We start from the raw sequence: 16258 nt of genomic DNA, 5'->3' as shown, positions 1-16258 counted from the left end.
CATCTTCCTCTACTTCCTATGTGGGGTGCCTGCCACAGCATGGCTTGACAAGCGGTGTGTAGGTCTGCGCCCGGGATCCGAACAGGTGAACCCTGGGCCCCCGAAGCGGAATGTGCGAACTTAACCACTACGCCACTGGGCTGGGCCCGTAACATACATTTTTAACTCTAAATCAATCAATGGTTACCAAAGTAAAGGTCACTTGGTGACTCACTTTTGGGAGGATTTTTTTGAGTGTTGTGTTACAGTCACCCATGGGAGAGGAATTTAGCCACGTGCTTCTTGAGTCTGGAAAAAATTCATAAACTTTGGTCCAGTAATTTTCTCTCTAGGAATCCAATCTGAGGTAGTAATCAGATAAATAGAAAAGATTTATGTACAGATATGTTTGCATTAGTGCTATCTATTATAGCAAAAATATTGGTTCTAAAATTAGGTTAATAGAACTGAATATTGAGAAACGTTAAACATCATGTTTTCAAAACAATGTTTTGGGAATGTGCAATACAATGTTTACAAAAATAAATAGGATGTAAAACTATGTTTATAATAAAACATCATATGCAAGATACATAATATATTTATTATATAATATATTTAATAATACATATATGATATATATAATACACATATCACAGAAAAAATTGGAAGGAAATACACTAAAAATACTAAAAGTAATTTTCCCTAGGTGGGGGGATTATGGGTAGTTTTTATTTTATTTTATTTTTTTTAATTGCAGTAACACTGGATTATAACAATAAATAGCTTTCAGATGTGTATTGTAATATATGTCGAATTCTGTGCAGATTATATCCTGTTCACCACTCAAAAACTAACTATAGTCCATCCTCTCACATGTGAGCCTAATCACCCCTTTTTACCTCCCCCCTTCTCCTATGGTAACCACCAATCCAATCTCCATTGCTATGTGTTTGTTTGTCATTGTTTTTATCTTCTACTTGTGAGTGAGATCACAGGGTATTTGACTTTCTCCCTCTGACGTATTTCACTTAGCATAATACCCTCAAGGACCATCCGTGTTGTCACAAATGGCTGGATTTCATCACTTCTTATGGCTGAGTAGTATTCCATTATGTATATATACCACATCTTCTTTATCCATTTGTCCCTTGATGGGCACCTAGGTTGCTTCCAAGTTTTGGCTATTGTGTATAATATTGCTTTTCTGTTCATTCGGGTTTCCCACATAAGACTAAAGATTTGCCAAGAAGAAAAGAATATGTTGGCCAGGCTGACACAAATGTCGTGCTTCCTATGACAAATGTACATCCAATTCTAAAATAATAAACTGACATTATTTTTAACATCTTAAGACAAATATTTAGTGGCAATAAAAAAAAAATACCACCATGATGAAAAGTTAGGCAAGTACAGAAAAGTAAAAGAATCAGGGAAAGACTCATCCAGAATTCCACCAGTCAGAAGGAAACGCTGTTATTAAGATCCCCCAGTTGACTGAGTCGGCGGCTCTGAGCTGTGCCAGCGAGTGGGCTGTTTGCCGAGGAAGCACCTCAGGAGTTGTCACAGTGCGGAGCGGGGATGGGTGGTCACCCAGTCTGAGTGGGCACCAGACCAGAACCCTCTTCCCCGCTTCAGTCAACCATTTGCATACTAGACTTTCACCTAATATTCGACTTCAGAAAAGACTCTGTGGTGAAACAACTACAGAAATAGCCCTCGGACACCACCATCTTAAACCTCTTCTCTAAAGCTGAACGTTTAGGTTGTTTCCAGTTTTTCTCTAACATAATGGAAGGTGGAGTATCTTTGTATAGTGATCTTTGTCTGCATTTCTGCCTCTATGATTGAAATTCCAAGAAAAGGATAACCATCATTTTCAAAGCTTTTGAGGTTGCCAAATTGCCCACACAAAGGTCACCCTGTTTACACTCCCATCAGCCTTCCCATCGCACCACACCTTTGCTTGCACTGAGCATAATTTTTTTAAAAAAAGTAATCTTTGTTAATTTGATAGATTTAAATAAAATACAGTCCTTCATTGTGCTTACCCATTTTAAAGACGGTGTTTTCTCCCCCTTGGGTACGTTTTCCAAGAGCTCTCCCATCAGAAAAATCCCTTGTGAAGAGGACGTGGGTGTCCCATCTCATTAAAGTGACAAGAGCTTGTGTTGGGTTTTCTTCTCACTGGGACCCAGGCCAGGTGCATGACTTGACCTTAGAGAGAGCCAAGCTTTTGGAACAGGCCTGTATGAGAAATGGCAGATGCCAAGGTCTGAAGTCCCTCCTCCTTCTCGAACACCCTCTAGAACCATAGAATCTCAGAACTGGAAGGTGCCCTTGATAGTATTCTTCCTTCAGGCCCCTGGTTACATAGACAAAGGCTCTGAGCGCTGGAGGGGAAGCAAGTGTACCAGTTATTGGTACAGCCAGGACCAAACCTGGGTGTCCTGGGAGTCTTAGCTCAGGGTTCCCACCACCACCAGCCTCCAGCTGCCTCCAATAACCATCAAACAGCAGCCAAGGTGAGGAGTGCTCCTTCATCCTCTGTCCAAACACTCTCTAGGAAGGGTCTGTCATCATCATCTAGACTTAAGAACAACACACAAGGGTTCCCGACCTAGGGGGCGAGTGGCAGCTGAAGCCTAACTCAAGGGCAGGGGTAGAAGATAAAGGCAGAGAGAAAACAAATTGGGAGAGAGGCTCTCTCCCAAACTGGCGAGTTCTTAGAACTCAGCTTTAGAAGTCAGCATTCGAATGGCCACTAGGTGGAGCTCTATTTTTCAAAATAAGGTCTCAATCCCTTAGCTCTGAACTGGTTTTCAGCTCAAACGGCCTTAACTTGAAAACATCAAAGGCTTGTTGCAAGGATTTGCTCACCAAATCCACTGGCTCTCATCCAGATTTTATGCCAATCTATAGTCTACAGTCTTTAGTGACGCCATGAGCTAAACCTTTCCATTTCGGTCCCTTGATCATTGTCTGAAAAGTAAATACAACGGAGACATTTATAAATATTTAAAACAGAACCGGGGTTGCGGGGGGCGGATGGTCGGGGGGGTTAAAAAACGTGTATTTATCTCAGCAGCAGAAAATTTAAAATATGCATTTAAAATATATTCTAACATGAAATATATATTTTATATATTATACAAATAAAATGTAAAATACACATATATTTCTGTATAGTTGTATATAGTATACTTTTAAATATATTTTAACATAAAATATATATTTACTGCTTTTTATATATAATTATATATTTAAAATTCTTTCTGCATGTTTTTAACTCCAATTACATATAAAATAACTATTAAATATATTCTATATCATATTTATATAAATACATTAAATATAATTTTTATTTAATAAAATATTTTAAATATATATTTAGAAGTCTCTCTGTTGCTGAGTGATAAGTCTATACTTTCTAACTCCTCTAGTTCTGTTTTCTCCGTAATAATCACCAAAATCTTGAAAAAACAGAATACGTAACCTTTTTATTGACCCATTCAAGAGTTTAATTCTATATTTCTCTAGTTTATATCAGTTCACATATAGTTGAAAATAGAAAAGAAAGTGGGGATTAAAATCGAAGGGAAACAGGCGTTCGCCGTGGTTCGTCGCTTCATTAGGACAGAAAGCACAGAGACTCTATTGTAGCTAAGAGGAGGAAAGGCTTTAAATAGTCTCAACCAAATGAGAAAATACAAAACTCCTCTTCTAATTTCTTTTAGTGCTGGTTCCTAACATACAGCTGATTGAGAAAAAAGCATATATTTAACAGTCATTATTTATGCTACCTTGAGGAAAATCATCTCAGTGTCTAACAAAAAATAATAATAAATTTTTTTATTTTAATGAGATCTAATCAGCAACCCTAAAATGCAACTTTTCTCAGCCTCCCAGGAAAGCACAAAGATTCACACCATCCCCCAAACTAGGCTTGACAGATAACCTCACGGAAAATACGGGCAGACGCCATTAATGATCCGGCAGGTAGAGCTGGGTGGAAGGCGCACCTACCACAGGCTCCTCCTCAAGCATAGCCAGGTTTCACCTCAGGAAACAGAGACCACTTCACAAAGGTCGGAAGATATTTCGTGCATCCTTGCAGTTCTGCCCCTCATTCCAGGACCCGGGATCTGAACAACCAATCACACCGGGGTTCCTCTTCACCGCAGCCACTCCCATCCATTCCCCTTTAATCCATGTTCATTCAGAGACAGGAACTTACACAAACAAAATCAAAAACCCTGTGCAGAAGGTAGAAGGAACTGGGGGTAGCTCATCACATTTTAGGAAAAACAGTCCCCACAAGTAAAGTTCTCTAAGAGAAGAGTGGGAAAGAAACCTGTTTAGCGGGATGTTAGAAACCTACGTTTTTCATGCGCTTCTTGGCCTCAGATACAGTATCAGAGAACCAATTAGATAAGGTAGAAGTGGGCAGTTTGGTAAAATAGAGCTTCCGTAGGTGAGTGTCTGCCAGAAATTGGGAACAGGATCTTGTATTGTCCACCTACCCTCCAGCTGTCGCTCTGAGAGTAAGATTCCACACAACTGGATGCGACCACAGACAATCAGCTCGCCCGAACTCTTAACAAATACCAGCTCTCCACAGATGTCACTTCACTTAAGGATGAATAAATAAGGAGGGAAAACCCTATGGGGAGAACTAATTTTAAAAAGCTACAAAAAATCGGAAAGGGATTTCATCTTGATGATCCAGAAGAATCATATCTCTAAAAATAATCTACAGTGGGATCCAGAAGACTCGACAACTGACATTCTCTATAGGATGTAAAAAGATGTAGTCTCTATTAAGCAAAAGCAAGAAAACCATAAGGAAAAAGTAAGTGGAGATGAAAATTGAGTAATATAAGATAAACAAATGCTTTCAACAAGTACTTACTAAGAAACCATTATATGCCAAGCACTGTGCTCGACGTGGGGAATACAGAGATGAGTGAAACAGACATAATGCCACCTTTGTTGTAGCCTATACTTTGATGGGGTTCGTAGACAATACAATAATAAACAAATAACTTAAAATGTGATAATTGCTATTAAGAAAGTGAACAGGGTGCTGACTTAGAGTAACTGGGAGGGACCTACTCAGATAAAGTCACCAGGGAAGGCTTCTGTAAGGGGCGGTATTTAATCTGAGCCAGCTATGAAAAGAGCAAGTAAAGGGCATTACTAGCAGAGAAAGCAGCATGCTTTGAGGTAAAAAAAAAGAGTTCTGCATGCTTGAGGAACTGAAAAAAGACCAGCGTGCCTGGTGAGTGGTAACAGGTGAGAAAACATAAGCAGTGGTCAGCTCACACAGGACCTTCACAGTGAGGAAAAGCACTGTGGATCTTAAGTACAAAAGGAAGTTATTGAGTGTGAATATATATGTATATGTATGTGTATATGTATTTATATGTATCTATTTATATATAAATATTTACACATACACACATATATATACATACATTTAAATATATACACATAGTCAAGGGCTGCGTAATAACATTTTGGTCGACAATGGACAACATATACCATGGCGGTCTCATAAGATTGGTACCATATAGCCTGGATGTGTAGAAGGCCATACCATCTACCTTTGTACATGCTACGATGTTCACACAATGATGAAATCGCCTAACGACGCATGTCTCAGAACACATGCCCATCGTTATGCAGTGCATGGTTGTATATTAATTACTACTGTATAGAGAACAGACTAGAAAATACAATAGAGGAAGCAAAAAGACTCTCAATTCAGGGATGAGATGATGGTGTCTTGAACTGAAGTGATGGCAGTAAAGAGGGAGACAAATTGACAGTTTAAAGCAATATTTTGAAGGTTGAAACAACTGTGAATGGTTGATGAACTAGAGGAAGACATAAGGGACAGCAAAGGGTCAAGCATGATTCAGGTTTCTGGCTTGACAACACGGCAAATGGACACAAAAGGATAGTAAGAAAGACTAAACACCCAATAGCAGGGCCGGCCCCATGGCTGAGTGGTTAAGTTTGCACGCTCTGCTTCAGCGGCTGAGGGCTTCACCAGATCCCATCCTGGGCACGGACCTAGCACGGCTCGTCAAGGCATGCTGAGGTGGCGTCCCACATAGCACAACCAGAAGGATCTACAACTCGAATATGCAACTATGTATTGGGAGGTTTGGAGGAGAAGAAAAAAAGAGAGAGCGACAAGGTGGGCAACAGTGTTAGCTCAGGTGCCAATCTTAAAAAAATTTTTTTTAAAAACCCAATAGCAAAACTAAAACCACGTTGGAGGTAGTGAAGAGCAGAACTGAGGAGGCAGAAAATAGAAGGTCTGATGGGAGGACAAGCTTGAGAGAGTCTCCCAGAATGCAGAGCAAAAGGGAGCAGAGATTAAAGAGATGGCAAAGACGACAGAGAATATAGAACTAATAACTAGCATTTCTAAAGAAGAAACCAGAGCAGTTGAATAAAAGCGACAGTCAGATAAAAAACCAGTTTCCTGAAACGAACAATACCTAAGTCTAAAAATGTAAAAACCTGTCCTTCAACCAGGAAAATTAGAGTCCGACATCTGGATATTTCCTTGAGAAATGCTTGAATTTACAAAACAAATAATCAGATTTTTTTTAGGTTTCTGTAGAGAAAAATGCAAAATCAATGTGGCCTTAGACTTTTGCTCCAGAACGGTAATTACCAGAAGGCAACCGAACTACATCTAGGGGTTTGAAACATAACAAGTATGACTCAAGAATTCTACAGCAAGCCAACGTCGTTACTCATTTATGAAAACAACAAAATGATATGTTCACATCAGCAAGAACTAAGAAAATATACTCTCCACGTGTTCTTACCCACAAAAAAATTACTCCACTCCTCTCTAACAAGGGCTGACTTACGAATGAAAGAGTTGTGATATAGAAGGAATGAGTACAAATAGCTTTAATTTAGTCACAGAAATAAGTCTAAAAAGATGTGTTAAATATAATTTCAAAATAAAAAGTAAATGAAAGGTACATTATACTTGAAAGAAAAGTTATACAATAAAAAACATACTACTAATAAAAATTATATCTAAAATCCCAAATATCTACAAAAACTGGGACATGTCAGTAAAAGTTTTGACAGCAAGTGAGAATATTCTATCTGATTTGTTTTGGATAATTGCTATGAAGAAAATAAATAGGATGATGGTTTAGATAATAGCAGAAGGAACTACTTAGATGGAAATGCCAGGGATGATCTCTAAAGAACTACAGTTTCCTGACTCTTCTGGAGGCGGAGTGAAGATGCTCTGAGAGAACAAAGCATTTGTATGTTGATCTGTAGTGTTTATTATGTCCAGAATTGACCCAATTGGAATGATATGACATAGCTGGAACTCATAGCCAATACAGAAATAGGAATTAAAAGCACGTTATTTCTTAATTCAGCTTTAGCTGATAGATAGGTAGTTTAAGAAGATAGAGCAGGTAGCTTACTCTTCATGTTATAATCAAAAGAGCAACATTTAGTGAATATTTACAGAACCATTAGCACATCATTCAAGTTAAATCAACCCTTATTCTGTATCTTGTCCTCATAAAGCTGAACAGAATATCTGTTTATAAAGAGGAGCAGAGAGCTTTTCTGTAATATTGAAAAGTTTGTTTTCATAGTTTCAAGGGCAACTGGCTTGTAACCATTACACCATGAATATTTATTGCAGGAAACAACGTTGGTTTAAATTTTTTCTGTTGTAGAACATTGTTTGTTTACTTAAAATTGTAAACTATGGTGAGTTCAATATCCACTTAGTTCAAAGGTGGGAAAATTTTTTCTTTAAAGGGACGGATAATAAATATTTTCGGTTTTCCGTTCTGCCACTGTAGCATGAAAGCAGCAATAGAAAATACATAAATGAATGGGCACGTCTGTGTTCCAATAAAACTTTATTTAAAAAACAGGTAGCAGGCTGGGTTTGGCCAGGAACCATAGTGTGCTGGCCACTGAGTTAGATTCAGTCCTCTCAGTTTGTGGAACTTATTTCTCTAATGATTATCCGCCTTGCCCTGCCTCAGCCGCTTTCATGATGGTACCCTGAGCCACACTCACGCCATTACTAATAACCGCCACCTCTCCATAACCCCCATTCATCTGCCCCGCTCAAGGACCACCATTTTATCTTTCCCACTTACTCCCTCTAGAACCCTGAGTCATGTAATCCTTCAACCTCAGCTTGTCCTTCCGCTCCCCTGATGTCCTCTGTCCTCCCTCCACAGCCCTTCATCCGGGGCGGAAATCAGCATAATCTCCCCCTTGCATAAACCTTCAACTCCCTTGCCCTTCTGCTTCGTCACTCACTTGGCAAACTTCAACCTAGTTACCTCCAACTCTCCACATACCGCACAGCTGACAGGGCCTGGAGAAAATTCCAAAGCCATGCCAACTGGCCTCATTTTAACTTATAACCATAAATCTCAAGAGGGCACTTTCTCTGCCATTTCCAGAATCCAGTCAACCTCCCACTCTGACTTCACACCTTCTCTCTCCATAAACCACCAGCACCTCCTCCACCACCATCACTCGCAGCCCGTGACAAGGCTTATCATTTCTCTGTAAGTTAGAAGCTGTCAGAATAAAAGTTCTGCAGACACCTGCCGGCCAGTCCCCACCTTGCCTGTACATGTTCCTACCTAGGGCTACTGCTTCACGTGTGTGCTAGATCCATGACCTCTTACCTACTTAAGGACACACTCCAGCAATTCCTCTCTCTCTCCAGGGTCTCTACTGAATGATTTCTTTGGGTATTCAAACAGCTGCTATTTCTCCTCTCATTCAGCTATCTATTTCTTTCTCTCTCTCTCTCTCTCATTCTGGGTGGTGGTGGGACCACGGGGCACGGCAGAAGACCCCACTCTGAGAAGGAAAAGCAGGTCAGGTAGAGTGAGATTGTCCTCCCCCAACGGGCAGGACCAGGGCAGAAGGAGATCAAAACTACAGCGTAGCCCCAAGGCTGCCCAGCCCCATCCCTCCAACTTTCCAGACAAGTGCTGAAAGAACAAGAAGTCCAACTGGTGCCAGCTGAGTTTATTTGAAAAGGCAAAGAGTTTAGTCTAGTTTCCAACAGCCCGGGGCCCATGCCCTGAGCCCAAGTCAGCCTGTGAGCAGAATTTAGATGCTTGTCAGGAAGGCCTATGCTTGCTCACTAAGCTTTTGAGTTGTGTTGTCCTTTCCCTTCTTGTTCTATCAAACGATCTTTATAAGAAATTCTTGATTGTCTTGACAGAAATCAGTGAAATTCCCACACTCGTGCTGGGATGGCTCAGATGATGCGAATGCTCGGTGAGGCCAGGCGTGGTGGCTGCAGGATCTGAGAGAACATAGGGTGCACCCAGGTGGGGAGTGGGATGAAAACAAAAGTGGGGCAGAGGAGGAGGAAGGGAAAGGCAGCAGCTTGGGTTGAGCTCCTTGCCCGGAGCTTGGCTCTCCCACGCTGGAAGGGAGGGGGGCCTCTCCATCCCCCACCAGAGTTCCAGGAGTCAATTTGCATATCGGCAGAGATGAGATGGGAGTCGGCTTGGTGCCTTGTGCATGGCATGGAGAGGCCTCTGGGAAGTTAGGAAGATGGAGCTGGTCTCTTAGAAAATGGCCCAGTGGGCAAGTTAACCATTGTCACATGCCCTTCCCCAAAACTTTGGGCATCCAATGCCCACAGACTCAAGGCTTCATGCCAACCTGAGCACCCTACCATGGGCCTGTCCTAACAATGCCCATGTTTCAGATTTTCCTAGATTCTCAACCCTCCCTCCAACTCTGGATTCCCTATTTTCTATGTATTCAGGGCCTGCTAGGTATGCAACCACATTCTGATAAACTCACCACAGGGTCCAATGAAGTCTCGACTACTCTTTGTGTAAGATACTTGAAATTTTGCAGATCTGCCCAGTCTTGAGGACAAAACTGGATGCTGAGAATTTCTAGGTCATTTCCTCAGTGTTGGATGTTCACTAGCGGGTTTTAGTCAACCCACACAGAGGCTTTGCGACCGTCACATATAAATGTCACAAAAATAACACAAATGTACTTTCAACTTCAAGATGACCATTTGGGACCAGTAACCATAGTAACATCCAGAGGCACCCGGAAGAAGTGTGGTGGATTCCTCCAGCCCCTGACATGGGTTTCTTCATCTCTTACTTTCCCTCTCTTGCTTTTCTACTCTTTTTTTTTTTCCTCCCCTTTCTCCCTTTTTTCTTGATTCTTTCCTGCCCTCCACACTCTGGAATTATTTCTGGAAGACAGGTGCATGCCAGAATGTCAGCCTCAAGAGGGCAAAGAGGGGGTTTTCTGCTTTGTTCCCTGTGTCTAAGGCAGTGCCTAAAACTGTGCCAAGCACACAGTGGGAGCACTGTCTGGTGAATAAAGGAATGAATGAATGACGTATGTGGTCACCATCATCACATTTCTAATTCCCACCAGGGTTACAGGTCAAAGCCTATTGCTTTCTTAATGCCTCACATCGACAATGAGTAATTGTTTTCTAGAATCACACCCCTCCTCCAACAAAAAGTCTTCATTGAGATTAAATAAATATTGCCTTTGTGAATCTACGTTTTCAGGTACCATCCACTTCGCAGTCACTGCTGGACCAGAGCTTGCCTCTTGGGATGCTCCAGAGCTGGAAGGAGACCTTGGAGCTCATGCGGCTTCCTGCATGGGTTTCCATAGAGAATGTGACACACGACTGTGAAGACCATTTTGTTTTCTAGAGCTCTGTTTCCTCTTACTCCATCCCCATTCAGTCTGTGAAAATTGCCCAATGGAAACCCCACATTCTGCTCTTATCAGTGGCCGTTGTAAGTGTGGCTGTCACAAAATATGGCTGTCGTAAGGGCAGGGTGAGTCCCCCCTCCTCTCCCTCACACTTTAGATCAATTCTCCAAACATTCTGTGAACGCAGACTGTCCATGAGCTCCTTGGTCTGGTAACAGTACCTGACCAGATGCTCCACCAAGCACTTTCCATGCGTTCTCTCATTTGATCCTTATAAGAACCCCCGGAGACATGAACTGTTATTAGCCCATTTCACAGGTGAGGGAACTGAGGCTTACTCAGGTTAGATGACTTGCCCCACATTACAGATTTACTAAGTAGAGGAGTTAGGATGTGAACTCAAGTCTGCCTGGCACTAAAATTTATTCTCTTAACTTCCACAGAGAACTCCAGGTGAGGTGACAAGAATCAAGCACAGGTGCTTGGGTTTCGAACTCTCAGAAAGAGTCTTCGCCCTGGGCACATTTCAGAGAGCAGATGCCTCACTTGTGAACATCTTGCACATCGAAACTGCTGACAAAAATGTTTTTTGCTTCTGCACTTTTTGTTATAAGCATATAGTGAACCACCTATATTTAGCATAAATGGGCGTTTGTGAGTGGTCTTGGGAATCTAAATATAATGTATTTCGTTTCTAAATTACAAACAACCAACTTACAAGGGGAATTTTGGTCTTTAGCCTATTTATGAAATCAGGCACTTTCTGAACTAAAAAAGAGGAGGAAAGGAATGAGCATTTATTGAATGTTCATTATATACTACCCACTTTACAGAAGGATTCCATCTAATCCAGTAGCCCAAGGAGAAAGGCCTCTCCCTCATTTCACAGGTGAGGAAATGGAAGCTCGGACATAATGAGTGGCAGAATCAGGATTCGGACCAAGTTCCAGCTCCAAATCTGACTGTTTCCATGGTTCCTCTAGTTGGCTGGCATCCTCCCCACACTGAGCATCCTGGGGCCAGACTGAAAGTGGGCCATCTCCCTCCCAAGCACTCCCCTAGCAAGGAGGAATCCTGCGGCCGGGACGCCCAGCACAGTGCAACGCTGAATGTCAGCTGTATGTGTTTAGCGAGGCTGCTAAGACACTCAACATGAAGGGGACCACCTCGGGCCAGTGACCAAGAGTCTGTCCTTGACCAAACTCTAGCCAGGCTCCTCTGAGCCCTCTTCTCAACTAGTGCTCAACCTTGTCCCATAAAGACTTAAACAAAACACTAACATAGTTTTTAACAGCTCAAGACCGTATCCCTAGGATGACCCTAAACCCCACTTAAGGTATTGCCTGAGAAAACTCAAGGCTGCCGAAAGAACTGACTGTTCCAGCAACACTTGAAGACAGGGCCCCTGTCTCCCTGCCAGTGTGGGAGGGTAGGAGCCTAAGTGCCAGCTAGCAAACCCAGATGGGTTTCCCATGGACCAACCCCTGCCCCCATAGTTTGTAATTTTTCACTTCCCTGACTGTACGGAGCCCCTGGTCACCCCCCTCCCCATTCCTTCTTTCTTCCTTTAAAACACTCAGGTGCTTCTGTGCAAATCAAAGTTGAGTTCAGTTCACGCTGGGCTCTTTTCCCTATTACAATGGTATGTTACTGATTAAAATCCGTCCTCACCACTTTCACGTCCAGCTTGGTTTATCTTTGACGCCAGTCAGCTGGGGCAGACAGCGCTGCCGCCCCAGTGACTGTCACTCTTAATACTCCACTGCCCCCCGCCTTGCTGCTAGCACCCCTGTCCCGCCCCCAACACTAGTCCTAGCAATCACACCAACTGGCCTCCACTTCCCCAGCCTCCTGATTCCTGCCTTTTTTTCACGTCTTCCTGGATTTCCACTTCTTGTTTCCAGAAGAAAAAGTAGGAGTCACCCAAGTTGGGCTGTGGTGTGAATTAGAGAAGTGTTTGGCCCAGATGGGTGTTCAGGCCACTGAAATAGCCCACCCGAGCCCTACTCCTTCAGATCCTACAGAGCAGTTTATTAAGGGGATTGGGAAAAAGCAGCACACTTTTTGGAGCTCAAGAACTGGATGCTGGAGAGAAAGGAGATGTTGCTGGGGACTCTGGCTGTTGCCTCTATGCTGCTGGAGCAGCCTCTGCAGGGGTCAGCGCCCACCACTAGGGAAGAGGAGGACTCCAGGGGAGAAGGAAGCAGAGCTCCTTGGCTCTTGGCCACCTTTCGGGGGAGGAATTCTTCAGGGCTGGCTTCTTCCCTTCAGTCTTTGCTGCCTGCTTTTCAAAACCACTTTGTGTATCTGCAGACGGGGCATCAACTGGGATTTCCATGGGAGTTGGGTAATTTCCAGATAGCTCACTGTTTCCTCCCGAGCTGGGCACAAGACCTGACACATCTAATGCTTTTAAGTTTTGTTAAGTCATTACTTTGCTTTGTGACGAGTGTTGAGGGCATAGCGCAGCATCTGAGCCGGGCTCTTCCTTGTGCATTTGGGCAAGTAGTTTGAGTCTCTAGACTAAAGTATGTTCATCTGTAATGTAATGTAATGTAATGTAAGATTCTTGGAGTTATGATATATAAAGTATCTTTAAACTTTAAAATAATATTTGAACACTCCACATTTTTATGTTTTTCTAGCACTATGCTGGGCAAACAGTGGTAGCCTGAGAAGTTGAATTATGGAGTGCTTACATATGAGTCTTGGAGAATTCTGGGACTCTTTCTCCCACTTTATGACCCATCTCCTTACAGTGTGGCATCAAAGGAAATATAAATCCAACTCCAAAAATAGATAGGGCAAAGTCACCATCCATCTCAGCAAAACTGCGTTCAATTCCACTAACCCCCAGTGTTCCTCTGCCGAAATTTCTCATCTTTCTTTCTCCCATCCCCCCTTCCCAAGGTTGTGAGCTATTCCCTCCCACCCAAGGGAACCTCTCTGCCTACACTAAACTTTTTCAATTCTGCAACCCTATACATTACCACTGAAAGGGAGGAGGAAGAGGATAAGGTCTTCCTATTCTTGTCTCTGTCATATATGAGTCTAAATGCCATGTAACAACATTTTCCCAAGAGATACAGTTTTACTTAAAGTGCTAGCAATATAGATCCTTGACCTTTCGACACAAAGTTCCTCTAGTTTCTCAAGGCATTTTAGGTCAGTGCCTTTCAAACATTAATGTGCATTGAAAATCTCCTGCAGATTCTGTTAGAAATGCAGATTCTGGGATAGGACCTGGGAGTCTGCATTTCTAATAAACTCCCAGGTGATGGCCTGTGCAGCCGATCCTTGGACCTCACTTTGAGTGGCAGGGTTTAGATGACCTCATTTGTTCTATAATTCCCTTAGAAACGCTGCAGTGAAGTTATTAAAATTATTTTCATTGTTGCATTTCTCATTTTACAATGAGGCAACCTAAGGAATCCTGGCTGGCCTGTGATTTCACCTCCTCTTGGCTTGGAAGCCAGAGCTGGAGGTCTCTGGCCAGTGGATAGTGTGTTGGAGATGGTGCCATGTGGTGCCCTGTCTGAGATGGACAGAGACATGTTAACAGGAAACAGTAGTTGGGACATTTCTCTATGGGTCTTTCATGAATCAAAGATCTGGCTACTGTTTGAAAGAATGTCTTGAATGGGTTTGTTGGAAGATCCAAGGAACCACTGTTTAGGCCGGTTCTCAAATGTCATTGTAGCCTGAGGCAGGAGCAGTGTGAATGAGTTTTTTCAGTTGAAGAGAAAAGGCAAGAGTCTTGAAGCAACAGGGAGCCACTGGGCTAATCATTCAGCTGAATCTGCCCAGCTCTTGTTAGCATATCCTCCCTTACAGAGATGGACTGAAAAGGGAAGTTGGAGGATTCAGGCTATGGAAGGGACAGAATGACCTGGGGGCTGAGGGCTGGGGACTAGAAGTCTGATGTTCACTGGAGAACAAGACCCAAGAGTTGATGATCACACTGCTGGGCAGAGAACATTAGAAAGGGGAAAACATCAGCCAGTTGCTTTCTTAAACATTATTGTAAAGCAAACCATGTCATAACTGAAGGGACCTCAGAGACCTTCTGGTCCTAACCCTCCATTTGCAGATAAAGGAACATCCAGGAAGTTGGGGGACTTGCTCAAGGTCATACTACTAGTTGGGGCTTTTAGCTGGCTTTTGAACTCATGGTCCTGAGCTCTTCATGACTGAACGTGTTGTTTCTCACATTCATTAACACTAACACATGAAATTGTGTATAAAAATATTGTTCCCAGGAATTAATTTCAACTCTATTTCTGAAACTATATAGGCAGTGACCAGGAAAAAGTCAGTGAAAGAGGTCATCGTCATGTCCCCCAGAGCCCAGCGTGGCACCTGTGGGCACAGTCTGAGGCTTGCTTAGATGTCCACACGTCTCTCTAATGGAGAACTGACTACATACCCATGAGCATATTTAATTCCCATAACAGTCCCTTAAGTAGAGAGTATTACTCCAGTTTTACAGATGGGGAAACTGAGGCTCAGAGTAAGTAAATTGCCATAGGTCATGCATCTGCTGAACTGGGATTCAGATCTGGGCCTGACTTCTCCAAAATCTTGTGCTTCTGCCACCCTCTGCCTAGTCCTTCACCCTGCTGTTCCCTCCTTGAGTGTGCCAGGAGCCCTCACCAGATGCTCTGGGAACAAGACTTGGTTTTCTTCAACACTGGGAGAAGGAATGGAATCCAGGGGAAATGGTACCTGAAGCTTGCCTAGTGGGAGAGGCAAGATAGAGGGAGGACAAAGCAGGACAATCGACGGCAGAATGCTTGCTTGGTTTTCAACCTTCATTGTACGGTTTTTCCTCTCTGCTCTTGTTTCTATGAAGGGATCAATCAAGGTACTTTCCAGCAACTCTTCAGACTCTTGTTTTGATGAGCTGGAACAATAGTAGTTGTGTGGGTGGTGGGAGCCCCCTTTCTCACTTTTCTTTCCTTCTTTCCTGTCCTGACTCGAGGAGCAATAAGTCACCCATAAAACACCCCAAGAGTGTGGCAGGTCTGGGCAATACCCAGGTTTCTGCTACCATTTATGTGTAGTAACTACTCAAGGTTTCCTGCCCTTTAACAACATGTGTTGAGTGCTTGGGAGAAGAGCAGATAACTTCCATAACCCTCATATCTTTGCTCAACATTGACCATCAGATTGGACTTCTGTTCATGTCTGCAGTAAGGTAGTCAGCTCGAAAGCAGATTTCTATTGGGAGAGATATTTTTCTCAATTTTTTTAATAGGTCAAAAACCAAATTAGATGACCCACATTGTAGACCCAGACCATTTTTCCACGTAGATAGAGAAAATACCCCCATCCTTCAATGACAGGTAAGCTGGTTAGGCTACGATCCTTAGACAGAAGAAAGTTGTGACGTGGAGGAAATGGAGAGCCCAGAGCCTGTCCCCTCTGGAACTGAGGGGTTTCAGAAGAAAGGAAAGAGATAGATTAAGGAGGACAAACTCTGGGGTTTTGGTTTACCCCGTCTCTCAGGACCAAGTGTCCTGAGACCTCC

General features: G+C 42.8%; 2 long non-coding RNA genes across 4 annotated transcripts in view; one reads left to right on the top strand and one right to left on the bottom strand.

The window, feature by feature from the left end:
* The window catches only part of LOC103549130 (uncharacterized), a 37468-nt gene that overhangs the window by 2769 nt on the left and 18441 nt on the right, over nucleotides 1-16258 (bottom strand). The window contains exons 1-4 of one of the 3 annotated variants that reach the window (XR_011534150.1): nucleotides 4006-4211; nucleotides 2860-2961; nucleotides 2031-2226; nucleotides 215-341 (exon numbers count right to left, since the gene is read on the bottom strand). This is a non-coding gene — a long non-coding RNA (uncharacterized lncRNA). Of the gene's footprint in view, nucleotides 1-214; nucleotides 342-2030; nucleotides 2227-2859; nucleotides 2962-4005; nucleotides 4212-16258 lie in introns of those variants that run through there. The other 2 variants (XR_011534149.1, XR_544434.2) reach the window with 2 other exon arrangements.
* Nucleotides 2322-12404, top strand: LOC139080031 (uncharacterized). Its single transcript, XR_011534152.1, has 3 exons — nucleotides 2322-2504; nucleotides 10575-10853; nucleotides 11172-12404. It is a non-coding gene; the product is annotated as an uncharacterized lncRNA (long non-coding RNA).

Source organism: Equus przewalskii, chromosome 28 (assembly GCF_037783145.1).
Source record: "Equus przewalskii isolate Varuska chromosome 28, EquPr2, whole genome shotgun sequence".
In the NCBI taxonomy this organism is placed as follows: domain Eukaryota; kingdom Metazoa; phylum Chordata; class Mammalia; order Perissodactyla; family Equidae; genus Equus; species Equus przewalskii.
This window is presented reverse-complemented; position numbering and strand designations above follow the sequence as displayed.